Here is an 18,243-nt window from a genome sequence, read left to right on the forward strand (position 1 = left end):
TCTTGTGCTACTGTCGTGGAAATTCTTACATAGGGACACTCGAAGTGAATCTTATGAATCATTGTTTATTGTCAGCGCGCCTGGGCAGACCCAGCAGTTGTCTTATATACGGCTATACACAGACAAGTTATATTTGCATGATTTAGCATAGTTAATTAATCATAACCGTTTAATTCATGTGACCGACCAATACTGGTTCATAACATGTGACAGACCAATACCTCACGAGGCTTCTCTCTAAGCTGAGACCTTGAAACGGAGATATCTTTCGTTCGTTCTCAAAACACGGTCTGGGCGTACTGCCAAATTTCAGCTACTGATAGTGAAGATTTGTACAGTCAACCACTTACATGAACACAGAAATTGGTTATTGGAACAGCACATGAATAGAAGAAAGAAATGAGTTATAAGTAAAGCACAAACATTAAAATTCCCCTTATATTCCATCCTTTTATCACTTGTGTGATAATCATTACATTTTAATGTAACCATTTAGATTTTAGCTTCTATATCAAAATATTCTATACTCTATTAAAATAAGGGAAATCAACACAGAAAAAAAGACACTTCATATCAAACCCTTCATTCTGGGTTGTACAATCCAATTAGTATGGTAATACTATAATCATAATACTTTATTCATGGGAGTGAGTATCAAAAATGCACACACATACACAATGGATCTGTAGATTCAGAGGTGAATAAATCTCAATGTTAACCATTGTCTCCATATTTCTTACCACAGTCAGGTTGCATTGACCTATGTGGATGTCCTAACTGTCCCTGGGACATCCACCTAGTCAAAATATAAAACCCTGTTGTTTAACAATTCTACTAAGACCTTCAAAAGGTTGGTGCTGGCTCATCAGCTCAGTGTTCCACATAATGCAAACAGGTTAAGGGTTTAGATGACCTTACCCTCAACTTGTTAAAAGAAAACCTTCAATCATTATGAAAACCTCATCGTCTGTATCTACAGGGGGAAATGGGTGCTCATCCAGAGTTTGCATCTTACTGTTTCACCATCCTCTGGAGGAGTAGAAAACATGATAGCTGCTGAAGTCTTATCAGCCAGAGAGGCACAGATCGCCTTACAGCATGTTAATAATATTTCACGAGAAAGAAAACACGTTATAACAGTTTCACACCAACCTTTCTAGGAATGAGATTGGGGCAAGGTTAGCCCAAGCTACAATCTAGTGTCTCTCCTCACATTTTTAGGGCATAGCTCTGTCTTTTGAAGCCTTGCCTTTCCATATCATAATTATAACTATTGATTAATTATCTAACCCAAATTTAGAATGACAATTCTTAGTGCTTCACATTGGTTCTATCACTTTAAGACCCTCCCTTTTCTCATCAGTTGTGGTAATGACAGATTGGTATCTCAATGCATTCTTGGTCTAAATTACTATAAATTTCGCAGTATGCAGACCTCCACAATCAACCTGATTAACCCAAATAATCAATTTCGGACAAGCCTAAATCAATTACGGGCACAATTGACCACCCCCCTTCACGGCACTCATTCTTCCTTTCCTGCCGTTTCATGTTCATCTTCAGATAGTGTTTCAGTTTTTCCTTTTAATGGCACATGCTCAAAGTGGATGGCCCTTGATAATGTCTCTCATCTGAGCCGCCACTGTCCTTTACAGTCATTATGTCTTTGTCCATTTCCCTACCAGTACCCCAGCAGCATGAGAGAAGTTTGGACTGGATCTCTCTCCATGCTCACTCTACATGGACCCATGTCGCTCCTGAGAGAAAAAGCATGAAAGAAAAGGCAGTTGATAGCTACAACCCTTTATAACTCCATCTTTAAATAATTGTATCCCATAAGGTAATTCAAGTAATTGTAAAATAGACTAGAGACAGGTGTCCCTCATTCAGGGGCAGCGCTCTCTCTCGGTCCATCTCATGGTCAGAATCACACATAGGACTATTGATAAATGATAAACTTCTTCCTAATTATCAGTGTTTACATATTATATTCAAGTCAACCCCCTGGTCTCTAGCCTTTCTAGTGAGGGTGATCAGGCCTCACCAAAAAGTCAGAACAGAGGTCATCAAAAAGAACCATAGCACTCTTCAGATAATTAATTAAAATGCTTTTATTTGTATGACATGTTCAATGGAAACAAAGTTCCACCCCATTAAGTGACTGTTTATTTCCCTTTTCTTTCCCTGTACCTCAGACTCATTATTTAAAGACACTTCGAACATTTAGTGTACCAGGTTTACATTCGGTTTAAATTCAAGAGAATTTACAATTTCATTTGTGTGCCTTTTAAATTGCATCCTTTCTAACCCGTGAAAAATCCACTAAAACCAAAATAAAAAGACCCCACACAAATCAAACGCACTATTAACACCATAACCGGTGAGTTTGTGTGTGGGTGCTGGTGTGTGTGGTAAAATGTTGGGTAAAAACAAAAAGATGTCCGGGCCTTACTTAATTTGGGAGCTCCCTTAACAGCCGGATCCAGGTACCTTTATACTGTATAGTACACAGTCTCAATAACTGCTCTCCTAAGGCACCTGCTTCAGGAAGACTTTCAAAGGGAGAGATACATAATCATTGGTAAACTTGGTAGTGGACATTCATCAGTCCTGGAAGAAATAAATAAACATGTACTTAGTTTTCACAATGCTACATCTTAGTCCTAAAAATTCTTAATCGAGCTTCCTGCAACTTGGGCAGGAAGTTTTCATAAAACCATGAGTATACAGAATCATACTTCAAACACATCAAATTATACAGTGTCCCGTTAAGTGGAATAAGCACCTTGTAAAGTAAACAATCCCAGAGCCCCTTTCTTGTAATCTTACCATTTTGACCTGTTGCATTGACATACACTACTGGTCAAAAGTTTTAGAACACCTCATTCAAGGGTTTTTCTTTGACTATTTTCTACATTGTAGAATAATAGTGAAAACATCGAAAGTATGAAATAATACAAATGGAATCATATAATAACCCCAAAAAAGTGTTAAACAAATCAAAATATTTGTCACGCCCTGACCGTAGAGAGCTTTTTATGTCTCTATTTTGGTTTGGTCAGGGTGTGATTTGGGTGGGCATTCTATGTTCCTTTTTCTATGATTTGTATTTCTGTGTGTTTGGCCGGGTGTGGTGGCCTGTTTCCCACTACAGACATCATAATCTGTTGGACCTCTTTTTTTCTTCTTCTTAGGCACAAAAAGTGTTCAGATTGATTGTTGGATTTAAACTCAGACTTGCTTTTGTATATTTATTTCTCACTATGTTTAAGAGAGAGTGTCAGTGAGGCAGAGAGAGGGTGTACATGTGATAATGAATTTATTCTGGTATTCTGTTTGAACTGAATGGTACTAGACTTTGATTTTCCAAGCTAAATGAGCATGTGCTTTAGGAAAATAATTTGAATGTTCCTTTTACATTTATTCTCATTTAAGCACTGATACAAATTCACTACTGCTTGCTGAGTTTCTTCTGTGTTTTGGAGGCCAGTTAATACATTTGAACACAATGTTAACTGTTCAATTAACTTAAAATTAGCTTTGGATTTTGAAATGTGATGCCTGGTTCCCTCTTTTTCCTCATGTATATTTACTGTAATGTTACATGTTGTTTTTTTCGTAGAGAAGTTAGGTACAGATTAATGTGATATGTAATGATTTACATCATGTTTGAAGCACAGAACTTCTAGAAGTGTAAGATGATACCGCTTGCAGGCAATGCAAGATGTAATTTTGCCTTGAAGTGACCTTTGCCTGTGCTACTAGTGGCATGAAACCATATATCCCTTGAACTGGTCGTTTATCATAGACTACTATCTGTAACATGACATTACACTGAAGGTAATGCTGTTGGCCACAAGGGTGTGTTATCTACTTCCACATAACACCATTAGTACATTCTAGATACTTTTTATAGTTTGTAGAGCAATTGGGGTAGGTCCATTGATGCCTACTTTTCCTTCAATATACTTAAATGAACTGTGTGTGTAGTTGTGGAGGACCGCTGTGTGGTAGTCAACCATTTGTGTATTTATTCATTTGAAACTTCTTATAGCTAGGTCAGTTGTATCAAAGATGTTCAGCGCTTTTACAACTTATTATGACTATAAGCTGTGCTTGTACTATTATGGGCTGTTTGATTTGGTTTTGTATTCTGTAGATCATTCCTGTGAGGATTAAACGTAGGAACTGCACCATTGCTCATTTAAAAGTCATTAGCTTTCTACTCTGTTAGTTTTTCCCCCCCTGCCTCAGAGGAGTCTCGTTCTGATCGTTTTACACTTCAGTTGTCATTTGAGAGGTTTTGCAGTAGCAACACTACTGACATGACAATTCTACTCAGTGGAGACTGGGAGACAAACAAGCTTGGAATGTTGTTATATGATTTCAACAAGGTACAATAATTAGTTAAATTGACAACAAAAAATATAAATCTGTTGAAATCGCACCGTGGATGTATTAGACTTCAGAATTGCATTGGGGGCATACATATTTCACTGTACAGTACAGCCGTACCTATGGATTGTGGATCAATGAAATGGGGTATCAGTCTACAAGTGCTTTTTCCACCAAAGTCCTCCTCAGAGTTATCAGATTCCAAAACATCCACGTTGTATTGTTTTTGGTGTTCAATACACATAGTAGGTTGACTGGTACAATAAATGTGGCTAATTTCACAGTGGTTTCTGAGTCCCGCAATATGAGCTACAATGCAAATATGTGTTTAATCTCTTCACAGTTGTGTTATGTGGGTGTCCCTGAGTAGACTGATACCCATGGATTGTGGATCAATGAAATTGTGTAAGGCTGTATAGGTAAGGCTCTTCTAAAGTCTAATACAGACACAGTGTGATTTCTACAGATGTTTTTTTGAATTAACAAATTATTGTATTTTGTTGAATTTATATAACAACATTCCAGTCTTTAGCATGATCTTTTCCAAATATGGCATAATTCCACTATTTGTATTAATTTGAATCACTTTCAATGAGGGACCTTTATTTTGAAAGTGAAGTTCAAATTCCACTGTTGTTGCTAATCCTTATTGTTGCTAGCGTCACATAGGTCGGTCCGATCATTATTAACCAAATAAGAACACTTTTATAAATTAGGGGTATTTTAGATGATACCTAGCTAGATAGTTAGCTAACTAACTATAGCTACTGAAACAGATTGTGTCGTTTTGCTATGTTTTAGGGGAAGAACATTGTTTGCACTGTTCCAGAGCGTGGGGAAGTGTCTGCCTCGTGCAGCAGTGGCAGGTGCGCAAGACAAAACGTTACCAGCATCATAGCATACGAATCGCTAATCAATGTGTAATAACTACGTAAACAAGTAATGAACGCGTTCAATTCTTATGTGACGTGCAGTCATATTCAGGTCCTGATTGGTCAACAAGCTTATTTGACCAGTCGAATAGTGCTATTTGATGTGTCAAATATGGATCGCGTTTGGGTCTTTGCATGTCAAAAACAATATACACTTGACGCTCAAATAACACAATTCTATTATAGAATGTTGTGTGTGCAAATTTGCACATGCAAGCCAAGCGCCACCATTACGATCACTGTCAAAGCTGTACAATACTGCATCGGTAATAAGGCATTATTTGTTTGACCAAATGGGAAAACGTCTGTGTGAGCGTTTGAAATTAGATTAGGATCAAACGAGCAGGAACAAAAATGTTTGCAAATATCTTTGACACAGATGTAATTAGCAATTTCTGGAGTAGCTAGCTAGTTTTAGCGTGGTACCTAGATAGCACCAATGCAACCAGCCGGAAAACAACGACCTGTAGAAACTGCAGTCATTTTCATTATTCTTAGCAATGGTTTAGGAATCCATGCGAGTCAGTATTATCTAGGTAGCCACTTGTTGTTCTCCTATTGAAATAACTAGCTAGTGTTGATGATTCGTTACTTGAGAAATGAGACCAAGTTGAGACGCTGGACGAGGTGGATAAGGTATAGTAAGACAGTTTATTCGGATGTAAAGATATCTGAGCAAAGCGTGCACGGTCTCGTTCATTTTAGCTCAGAAGGAACTAGCAGAAGCGAGTCCCGTAACATATTGTGCAGTACATTTTATACAGTGAATGACGTAGGTAGATTCTGGTAGTTCGTGCTCCTGATTGGTCGTTGTAAGTGGAGGCCCGTTCCCTCCACGCTGGTGTCAATGCCTCATTGGTTCTTGGCACTGTTCTTTGTTCTTGGAAACCCAGCCTGAAACAAGGGTGTGTGTGTGTGTGTGTGTGTGTGTGTGTGCATGTGCGTGTGCGTGCTCGTATAGTAACATGCCTGTCTTATCAGTGGTCATAAAAGGTCTGAGTCAGCCATCCTCCCCTGTGTGTGGGAGTGAGGTTAGTATCTGTTACGGGCAGAACGTGTTTAACTGTGGGGTGTAGCAAGATATTTGCAACAAAGTCTGCTTTAATAAGGAAGGCATTATAACAGTATTATAGCTATGTGTTAAGGTCAATGAAGACAGCATTTCTTACACTAGCCAGATACTGTTGCCCTGTTGCCCAAAACAAACATTATAAACAGCCAGCTACCTTCATCTGGCTAGTATGGCTTGACCGGACCGGGTTATGTGTTGTGAAGCTAGCCACAACAAGGATTAGCCACAAGAGTGGAATTTGTGTTTCGCCTTCGAAAGCAAAGTCTATTTGAAAGCGATGCAGAAGGTTACAATTGGTGGAGTCATGCCATATTTAGACTAGATATTCTTAAACAAGGTTGGAGTGTTGAAATGTGGAGCAATGAAATGGAGTATGAGTCTACTCGGTGACACCTACAGAACACAACTGAAAAGTTTACGCAAATATTAGCTTCGTAGTAGCTCTTATTGCAGGACTTTGTCTGTGGGAATTCACCTCTCCAGTCAGCCTATTGTCTGTATTGACATTTATTATTGCATTGTACAGCCTTACCTAAGGATTGGGGATCAATGAAATGGGTTATCAGTCTACTCAGTACACAAGTGCTTTTTTCCCCGAAGTCCTCCTCAGAGTTATCAGGCTCCAAAACATCCAGGTCGTATGGTTTTTCCTCTGGAATAGTATTCAATACACATAGTAGGTTGACTGGCACAATAAATGTGGCTCAATTCACAGTGGTTTATTGGACATTTTCCAGTACCTATCCTGTTTTCTTAGAAGTAGTAAGCAGAATCAATATAGGGTTTACCATTAGACATGCGTAAGCAGAATGTAAGCAGAATCCATGTGATTGTGCAAAGCTGGATCAACACAGGCCTGGTCATTCTGGGTCTTGTGAAGGCCTTTGGACAAGAACATTGGTTAATCATTTATGGGCACCATAGGCTTGGACTTGTGAAGGCGTTTGGACAGGCACATTAGTTAATCAGTTATAGTCACCATTAGACATGCACTTACATTAGGAGTGTGCATGTCTGTTTATTTTTGTGTCATTGCTATCATACCACCAATATAACCTATACCCTAATGAGCCAATAAGAGAATGGAAACTAAGCAACTGTATAAAAGGAGAGTGCTGAGACTGGAAAGTTCAGTTGGTCCATGGGACGGCTCGGCTTTGTTACTTTGTAATAAAGTCTATTTGAATTCAAAAGTTCCGGTTTTGAGAAATATTATTGACTGAATATTTCCATGACAGGTTTCAGAGTCCGGCAATAAGAGCTATGACGCTAATGTTCTCTGGGTGTCACTGAGTAGACTGATACCCGATGTCATTGATCCACAATCCATAGGTAAGGCTGTACAGTGAAATAAGTATGCCCCCAATGCAATTCTAAAGTCTAATACATCCAGTGTGATTAACACATTTTTGTAAAATTAACAAATTATTGTATTTTGTTGAATTTACTTAAGAACATACCAAACTCATTTAGCATGAACTATTCCATTATGGCATGATTCCACTATTTGTATTCATTTGCATCACTTTCAATGACTTTTATTTTGAAGACAAACCGCAAGTTTCACTATTGTGGCTAATCCTTATTGTGGATAGCTTCACATAGGTGGGCCCGACCACCATTAATAAAATAAGAACTGTGTTATAAATTATGGGTATTTTAGATGATGACACCTAGCTACTGAAACAGATGTCGTTTTGCTATGTTTTTGGGGAAGAACATTGTTTGCATCCATCAGCTAGCTAGCTTTTTAAAATAATAACCAGCACTGTCCAGAGCTTGGGGAAGTATGTCTGCGCTCGTAAGGGAAGTGTGTCTGCGCTCGTGCGGCAGCAGCAGGTGCGCGAGACAAAACTTTACCAGCATCATAGTATACGTATCGGTGAATCGTGACATAGGAAATACGAGTGATAGTTTAATCAATGTGTAATAACTACGTACAAATTCATGAACGTGTTAAATTTTTACTTGATGTGCAGTCATATTCAGGCCCTGCTTGGTCAACAAGCTTATTTGACGCATCAAATAGTGTTATTTGACATGTATCCTTTTTGACATGCAAAGACCCAAACAGCGTTCCAGAACAATTTGACATGCTCCTATGAACTTTACATGTTGGTGCTCATGGGTACTTTTACATGGAAATGACACAGAATAAAGTAAATGGTTAGTTAAGTTATTGTCATCATGTTCTTTTTGTTACCTAGCTCCCTAGCACAACGCCACCCCGGGGACGTCTGTACTCTGTCGGGACCAGAGACCAAGGCTATGGAGACCTACATTGGGGACTCCCTAGCTGCAGAATTTATCCGTCCCTCTTCTTCTCCGCTGGCACCAGGTTCTTCTTCATGGAGAAAAAGGACAAGACCCTGCGCCCGTGCATTGACTACCGGGGACTCAATGACATTACTGTGAAGAACAGTTATCCGCTACCACTCATTTCCTTCGAGCCGCTCCAGGGGGCCACTGTTTCTCCAAGCTGGATCTACGAAACACCTACAACCTGGTGCGGATACGAGAGGGGGACGAGTGGAAGACCACCTTCAACACGGCCAGCGGCCACTACGAATATCTGGTCATGCCCTTTGGCCTCACCAACGCCCCTGCCGTGTTCCAGGCTCTGGTGAATGATGTTCTCTGTGACATGTTGAACCGGTTCGTCTTCATCTACATTGATGACATCCTCATCTTCTCCCACTCCCCCAATAACACGTGCTCCATGTCCGACAGGTTCTCCGGCACCTTCTGGAGAACCAGTTGTTTGTTAAGGTGGAAAAGTGTGATTTCCATTGCTCCACCATTCCTTTTCTGGGCTACATCCTCTCTGCTGGGAGTGTCCAGATGGAGCCTGAGAAGGTGAGAGCGGTGGTGGATTGGCCTCAGCCTACGTCCAGGGTGCAGCTGCAACGCTTCCTGGGGTTCGGCAACTTTTATCGCCTCTTTATCTGGGGATTTAGCACCCTGGCCTCCCCCGTCTGCACTCACCTCTACCAAGGTTCCGTTCATGCGGTCCTCTGCCGCTGAACGGGTGTTCCGGGACCTTAAACACCGCTTCACCACTGCTCCTATCCTGGTTCATGCTGACCCTTCCTGTCACTTCGTGGTGGAGGCTGATGCTTCGGATGTCGGCGTGGGGGCTGGACCATAAGCTGCATTCCTGCGCCGCCTTCTCCCACCGCCTCAACACCACGGAGAGGAACTACGATGTGGGGAATCGGGAGCTTCTCGCGGTGAAGATGGCGTTGCAGGAATGGAGGCACTGGCTGGAAGGGGCGGAACATCAATTCATTGTGTGGACCGACCACAAAAACCTGGAGAATCTCCGCACCGCCAAGTGCCTCAACTCCAGGCAAGCGAGATGGGCCCTGCTGTTAATCCGGTTCAACTTTTCCCTCTCCCACCGGCCAGGGTCCAAGAACGTCAAGCCAGATGCCCTTTCTCGCCGCTATAACCGGAAACAGGTCCGGGAGGCACAGTGGTCCCAGCCGAACCCTGATAACCGGATGTTTGTGCCTGACGCTCTCCGTTCCGCGGATGTTCATCCGCCGCTGTCACAGTACCTGGAAGAGAGCCTGGGCCGCTCTGTTGAAGACCACTTCCAGGTATAGGCGACAACGGTTTCTAGGATAATGGTGTTGATGTGAGCGATTACCAGCCTTTCAAAGCATTTCATGACTACAGACATGAGTGCTACGGGTCGGGAGTCATTTAGGCAGGTTACCTTACTGTTCTTGGGAACAGGGAATATGGTGCTCTGCTTGAAACATGCTGGTATTACAGACTCAGACAGGAAGAGGTTGAAAATGTCAGTGAAGACACTTGCCAGTTGGTCAGCGCATGCTCAGAGTACACGTCCTGGTAATCCATCTGGCCCTGCAGCCTTGTGAATGTTGACCTGTTTAAATGTCTTACTCATATCGCCCGCGGAGAGCGTGATCACACAGTCACTCAGAACAGCTGATGCTGTCATGCATGTTTCAGTGTTATTTGCCTCGAAGCAAGCATAGAAGTTATTTAGCTCATCTGGTAGGCTTGTGTCACTCGGCAGCTCTCGGCTGTGCTTCCCTTTGTAGTCTGTAATAGTTTGCTAGCCCTGCCAAATCCGACAAGCGTCGGAGCCGGTGTAGCACAATTCGATCTTAGTCCTGTATTGACGCTTTGCCTGTTTGATGGTTAGTCGGAGGACCCCCCCTTGAAATTGGCAGCTCTACCCTTTAGCTCATTGCGAATGTTGCCTGTAATCCATGGCTTCTGGTTGAGGTATGTACGTACAGACACTATGGGGACGATGTCCTCGATGCACTTATTGATAAAGCCAGTGACTGATGTGGTGTACTCCTCAATGCCATCGGAAGAATCCCAGAACATATTCCAGTCTGTGCTAGCAAAACAGTCCTGTAGTTTAGCATCTGCTTAATCTGACCAGTTTTTTTTATAGTCCGAGTCACTGGAGCTTCCTGCTTTAATTTTTGCTTGTAAGCAGGAATCAGGAGGATAGAATTATGGTCAGATTTGCCAAATGGAGGGCGAGGGAGAGCTTTGTACGCATCTCTGTGTGTGGAGTAAAGGTGGTCTAGAATTCTTTCCCCTCTGGCTGCACATTTAACATGCTGATAGAAATGTGCGAAAACTGATTTAAGTTTCCCAGCATTAAAGTCCCCGGCCACTATGAGCGCCGCCTCTGGATGAGCATTTTCCTGTTCGCTTATGGCGGTATACAGCTCATTGAGTGTGGTTTTAGTGCCAGCATCGGTCTGTGGTGGTATGTAGACAGCTACGAAAAATACAGAGATAAAACTCTCGGTGGATAGTGTGGACTATAGCTTGTCATGAGATACTCTACCTCAGGTGAGCAAAACCTTGAGACTTCCTTAGATATCATGCACCAGCTGTTGTTTACATAAATGCATAGGCCCCTGCCCTGTGTCTTACCAGATGCTTCTGTTCTGTCCCACCGATAGTGTATAACCCGCCAGCTGTATGTTCTTAATGTCGTACGAACAACTTGACAAAACAAACAAAATAGCATAGTTGGTTAAGAGCCAATAGGACGGCAGCCTTCCCCTCCGGCACCATCAAACAGTGGAAATTCTTAAGAGGATAGAAATAAAATATGGTTCCATTTGGGTGGCTGTCGAATTGCCCCTACACTGACTATCAGTCCTCCTCATCCTATCTCCAACCACCATCTCTGTCCAATCCCCTTCTCACAGATACAGTCCTTTATTCAACCACAACTCTAACCAGTTTTACAGTCTGGTTAAAAATACAGTATGTGTCAATGCTTCTACAATTAGGTGAGCAGAAAGCTGCAGCAGGAAAGGATCAAGCAAATAAGCCCCAGTGGATTTTGTTTCATCCATTTTAAGCAGGGCATGTAGCACATCACATGTAGAGAGTCGTTGAAATGAAAACAAAGATTCACTAGTAGTTGACTCATCTTCCATCATGCTAACTAGAGGCTGGGAGAGGGAAGAACAGTTGATTGACTGACCAGAGTCGATTAAACCACAATTTACTTAAAATAAAAGGTCCTGCAGAGAGAAAATGTTGATTAAAAGCATCACTTATCTCATTTCTCAGTAAAGATGCTAGACCTTGACATAACTTGCTTAGGTAGGGAGGGAGATTAATTTCTGTGCGTTTTCAGTGCATAAACTGTTTTCCAAAGTTTAGACAGATCACCAGCAGAGTCTGAGATAGAACTTAGAAAGTAGCATGATTTAGCTTTCTTAATTGAGGAAGTACATCTATTTCTCAATTGCCTGAAGAGCTGCCAATCAGCTACAGCATCCGTTTTTCTAGCCTTGGACGAGGCCTGATTTCTTGTTATAACAAGATCTGAAAGTTCTATAGAGAACCAAGGATTTGTTATATTTTTTACTCTAAGGCTTGTTTGTCTGCCAGAGCAATACAAATGGATGAGAATAATTATATAGATAATTCAGGGTCAGGCACACAGTTAGCAATTATCAAATCGGGAGGCTGGTGTCTATGGGATCAATATCATGCCAAATGTATTGTGAACACAGCATGCATTTAGTATTTGTGTATCATGATCTGTACAAATATGTACCAATCCACCAATGTAAATCACTTTCCACAAATGTAAATCACTATCCACAAATGCAATTCACTATCCACAAACAAACACCTTTTGATTTGTATTTGTAAATTTAGGCATAGTTTGTACAGATTGTAAATTAAAGATAAAATGTTTTGCTCAGAGTATTATTAATCAATTGACTATGCCTTTTCATATCACCCAGCAGTGATATTTACAGAGTTAGCTCCAGGTAAATGTTGCAATTCTTCAGCCATTCCTGAACTTGCGACCAAAAACAAGCTACATATGGGCAGTACCAAAACAAGTGATCTAATGATTCTGTCTCTTCTCTGCCGAAGTGGGATGGTTGTATCTCCCAAATATATAACATATTATTGGTTGCAAGAATTTTGTGTAATAATTTAAATTTAAAAATTGTTTTGAATTCGGCGTCAATATGTATATTAGTTCATAAACCATGTGCAATGGAATCGGTACATTGAAAATCTCTTCCCAACTATTTTGCAACCTGTATGGCACAGCTGCCAATTTTTTGGTCGTTAAATGAAACTGGTATACTTTTTTATTCATCACCATTTTCTTGAACCAGCTTTGGTCCTTAATTCAGGGCGGACAGACATGTTCCTTACCTTCTCCACTTGCAACAGACTTTGCGTTCCAATCTAGTGCATGAACAGATGAGTAAACTAAAAACAAGAAACATATTCAAATGTATTGGGAAGAAAAAAAAATTCTAAAAAGAACGAGGTCCATCTCCGACAAGTTTTTACATCGACAACATGATTCAAAATCCAGTCCAGCGAATTGGTACTCCATGTATCTTTAGATTACAAGTGTGCCGCTAGTGTATATTCAGTATTTCAAAATGTTCGGTGGTGGAAAATACAAACAATTTAACTGTTCTTTAGTTCCAAAAGCCTACCAATGCCATTTTTTCTATAGCTACTACAGTGTTTGAGGGAGGATGGTTACTAACTTCCTGTTGATGACATTGGGCTTTCAGGCTTCTTCTGTGAGGGTTTAAGAGGTGCCGGCACCTCCTGTAAGCAGTGTGCATCTCTCTTTTGGAAAAGTTGTAGGAGAGTATAAATCATAGGCTGCTACAGTCTGCTACAGTCGGAAGTTTACATACACTTAGGTTGGAGTCATTAAAACTCGCTTTTTAACCACTCCACAAATTTCGTGTTAGCAAACTATACTTTTGGCAAGTCGGTTAGAACATCTACTTTGTGCATGACACAAGTCATTTTCCCAACAATTGCTAACAGACAGATTATTTCACTGTATCAGAATTCCAGCAGGTCAGAAATTTACATACACTAAGTTGACTGTGCCTTTAAACAGCTTGGAAAATTCCAGAAAATTGTCATGGCATTAGAAGCTTCTGATAGGCTAATTGACATAATTTGAGTCAATTGGAGGTGTACCTGTGGATGTATTTCAAGGCCTACCTTCAAACTCAGTGCCTCTTCGCTTGACATCATGGGAAAATCAAAATCAGCCAAGACCTCAGGAAAAAAAAGTTGTAGACCTCCACAAGTCTGGTTTATCCTTGGGAGCAATTTCCAAACACCTGAAGGTACCACGTTCATCTGTACAAACAATAGTATGCAAATATAAACACCATGGGACCACGCAGCCGTCATACCGCTGAGGAAGGAGACGTATTCTGTCTCCTAGAGATGAACGTACTTTGGTGCGAAAAGTGCAAATCAATCCCAGAACAACAGCAAAGTACCATGTGAAGATGCTGGAAGAAACAGGTACAAAAGTATCTATATCCACAGTAAAAAGAGTCCTACGTCGACATAACCTGAAAGGCCGCTCAGCAAGAAGCCACTGCTCCAAAACCGCCATAAAAAAGCCAGACTACGGTTTGCAACTGCACATGGGGACAAAGATCGTACTTTTTGGAGAAATGTCCTCTGGTCTGATGAAACAAAGATAGAACTGTTTGGCCATAATGACCATCATTATGTTTGGGGGAAAAAGGGGGAGGCTTGCTAGCCGAAGAACACCATCCCAACCGTGAAGCACGGGGGTGGCAGCATCATGTTGTGGGGGTGCTTTGCTGCAGGAGGGACTGGTGCACTTCACAAAATAGAAGGCATCATGAGGGAGGTAAATTATGTGGATATATTGAACCAACATCTCAAGACATCAGTCAGGAAGTTAAAGTTTGGTCGCAAATGGGTCTTCCAAATGGATAATGATCCCGAGCATACTTCCAAAGTTGTGGAAAAATGACTTAAGGACAACAAAGTCAAGGTATTGGAGTGGCCATCACAAAGCCCTGACCTCAATCCCATAGAAAATTTGTGGCCAGAACTGAAAAAGCGTGTGCGAGCAAGGGGCCTACAAACCTGACTCAGTTACACCAGTTCTGTCAGGAGGAATGGGCCAAAATGGAAGGCTACCCGAAACGTTTGACCCAAGTTAAACAATTTAAAGGCAATGCTACCAAATACTAATTGAGTGTATGTAAACTTCTGACCTGCTGGGAATGTGATGAAAGAAATAAAAGCTGAAATAAATAATTCCCTCTAATATTATTCTGACATTTCACATTCTTAAAATAAAGTGGTGATCCTAACTGACCTAAGACACAGAATTTTACTAGGATTAAATGTCAGGAATTGTGAAAAACTGAGTTGAAATGTATTTGGCTAAGGTGTATGTAAACTTCCGACTTCAACTGTATATCTAATGCAAATAACTTTACTTGGCAAAGGAGGGTAAAAGGGGGGTAGTTCGAGTTTACCCTCTACTATGTGTGTTCACAGTTCAAAAGGCTGATATCCCCCCAATTAAATGGCTATGGGTTCCTAAAGTTTAGCAGTGCAGGCTATTCATTGAAATTTATATTGCAAGTTGCAACATTGTCTGTGGCTTCGATTTGAACATAGTTTGAAGAAATAAACAGGTCATGAAATTAAATTTACATTGGGATGTATGCTATGTATTAATTCCCTCAATACAATAGACTGGAATTGGCTTGACCACAGACAATTTCTCCCTTAATGACAGTGATCAACACTTTGTGTGAAGCGGTTTAGAGAGAGGCATCTCTTTAACAAAGCAACTGGAGTCAGGTTAAAGCGAAGACAAATATTCTAAAAATGGTCTGAGGCCGGGGTAAGCCAATCTAAGGTAAAATCCTCTAAAACTACTAATTTGGATGACAGAAAAGGTTTGTAAAGAACACTAAAGATACAACCCCATCTCACACAACTTTGTCAAAATAGTCCTCATGATAAGAAACCCAACACCAGAGCAACATCTTCTGCACAATAAAGGGACTCCAACATTCCTGCGCAATAAAGTGACTCCAACTTTCCCCCATAGTAAATTCATGAGAACATTAGAAAAAGCTCCAACTTGTGTGTACACTTGTGTACTACCTACTAGTTTTTTTTTTTGCAGCTGTCAGAGCTGTGTAGATTGTTAAAGTGGAGGTGTATCACCACATGAATAGCGCCCTATGCCATATTCAATGATGTATATAAACACTGGATTGCTATTGGCTACAGTATTTCAATTAAATGTTGTAAGGACAAAATTACATGTATTTAAGTATTTTTCTTGTTGTAGTGGGGACAGTAACAGTCAAACACTTTCTATCTAAAAATGATACTTTAAGGAAACTGTTTTATTATATATATTTTGTATTTGTATGTTTAGCTCACATAATATAATTTATAATAATGCATTAAGGTGTCTAATAGAATAAACATGGCAAAACGAAATGTAGACATTAATAAATGCATTTCTAAAGCTTCCAAAATATGTTTTACAACGTGCTAGGCCTATTTTAGCCCCCTAAAATATTAATTAGCCCCTCCTAAATAAATCTATATATTTTCTGATTTATTTTCCCCCCCGTCAACCGTTCCATCGCATCTTAAAGGGCAGGCACTAGGACCTGGGGGAGGCTGCTGCTGCAGAGGCTGCTGCACGCACTAGTGAATGTTATTCTTTCTTCAGCAAAGATGGCTGACAAAAATACTAGGATGGAAGCACATGTAATTATAACGTCATAACGAATCATGCAAAAATAAATGTATTTGACAGGAATATGTTAATGTAGAGACAAACGATTATGCATACGTTTTTTATTATAAAAAGTTCATTTACGAAAATCGCGATTTAGCAAGCTAACATTAGCCAGCTAGCTGACTAGATGTATGGGTGTTGTGACAAGAGTATGAAATTGTAATTCTGGTTGTTTAATGTTTTAGGGACTCCTGAAACAACCAGCAAACCAGGCTGTCGTCTTGTGAAACAGTGGATGTATAGAATCTAGCTAGCTTAAGTATTTACTGCAAATTGAATGTACAATTTTGTAAGCTTGCCTTGCAGATATATTAAAAAACGTAGCTAGCTATGTTCTTGCTTATTGTGCAGTGGAGGATACAAATACCTGTATGCCTATGGATGTGTAGCTAGCTATCTAGCTGATCTGTGTATTGACCCAAACGTTTAGTATACATATTAGTTCAGAACCTAGCTATGAACCTCAGCTATCATAGCCAGTTGTATTAACTTCATAACAGTCTGAATGACATCAATGAAGCCTATGGATTGAGTAGAATATAACTTTGTGCCAAGGATGCAAGTCGTATATACATGTAGTTATTACCATACATGAGATCCCCACATTGTAGCCTGTACATTTTAATATATTCACTGATCATGTACTCTACCGTGGCAAATAAATGTGCAGTTCAGATATGAATGTCTTTGAGATTATTTTTCAGTCATATCCAATACCAGGAGTATCAACTACCAGTCTTCGAATGACTGTGTCTGCATGTATGTATTACAATTATACACTTCAACAGGGTTTACCAATCTTGGTCCTGGGACATCAATGGTTACACATTGAAACTAATAGACTAGAAACAGGATTTAAATAGTTAAAAGCTGATTTGTAATTCATATATACAGAAAAACAGTACACTACACTTCCTATGCATCATGTAAATAGTCTAAAACCGGTTCATCTCAATATCTAATGCCCTTCATCTGCATTGATCTGATAAACACAGAATAGGTGTAGTATTTCATCAAATGAGACTTAATTTCAACCAGTAGAGAATGTAAAATGCTTTATTGAAAAGCTCATTATCCAAGTGTTATAAATACATGCATTATAAATATTATAATTGTAATATTATAAATACAAGTTCAATCTGTACTTCAATGCACATCTGCACATCTCAATGCACAAACAGAGGAAGAAAGAGGTGGCGGGAGAGGTGTAAAAGACAAAGGGAAAGAGGTAAAACATAGGAGCAGGGAAGGCAGCATATGATTAATGAATCACAATGCTACCTAAATATTCTCAGTTCATCACAATTACATAACCTTTGGGCTGCCGAGAGATACTCATCTTAAAAGCGGGTGAGATGGCGATGATAGTACTGGGGGTTGACAACATCTCTCACATCAAAACATATCTGCAGACGAGAGACAGATGGAGAGAGAGCATGTTTAAACCTTGTTTTTATTCTAATGTTGTTAGTCATCAATCAGGAGGTGAAATGCAAAACTGACCTTGGATCATTAACTCTGGGACTACTTTATCTATATTTCAATGTAAAGCATCTCTTTTACAACACTTCCTGTTGACCTGACCAAGTGACCGCTCACCTCTGATCATGCTGTGCCCTCTTATGTAGCCAGTTCAGATGCAGGAGGGGTTCACCGACACAGCTGATATAACCTAGAGGATTTAGCGAGAAGAGGAGAAAGGGATGAAGTGAAGGAGAGTGACT

At 40.3% G+C, this 18,243-nt stretch overlaps 1 long non-coding RNA gene across 1 annotated transcript; it reads right to left on the bottom strand.

Moving 5' to 3' along the window:
* Positions 1-78: 78 nt before the first annotated feature.
* Positions 79-7,326, bottom strand: LOC111965317 (uncharacterized). Its single transcript, XR_002877502.2, has 3 exons — positions 6,932-7,326; positions 2,453-2,552; positions 79-1,757 (listed from the first exon to the last, which is right to left on the bottom strand). It is a non-coding gene; the product is annotated as an uncharacterized lncRNA (long non-coding RNA).
* Positions 7,327-18,243: the final 10,917 nt, after the last annotated feature.

This window comes from Salvelinus sp. IW2-2015, linkage group LG6.1 (assembly GCF_002910315.2).
Source record: "Salvelinus sp. IW2-2015 linkage group LG6.1, ASM291031v2, whole genome shotgun sequence".
Taxonomy (NCBI): domain Eukaryota; kingdom Metazoa; phylum Chordata; class Actinopteri; order Salmoniformes; family Salmonidae; genus Salvelinus; species Salvelinus sp. IW2-2015.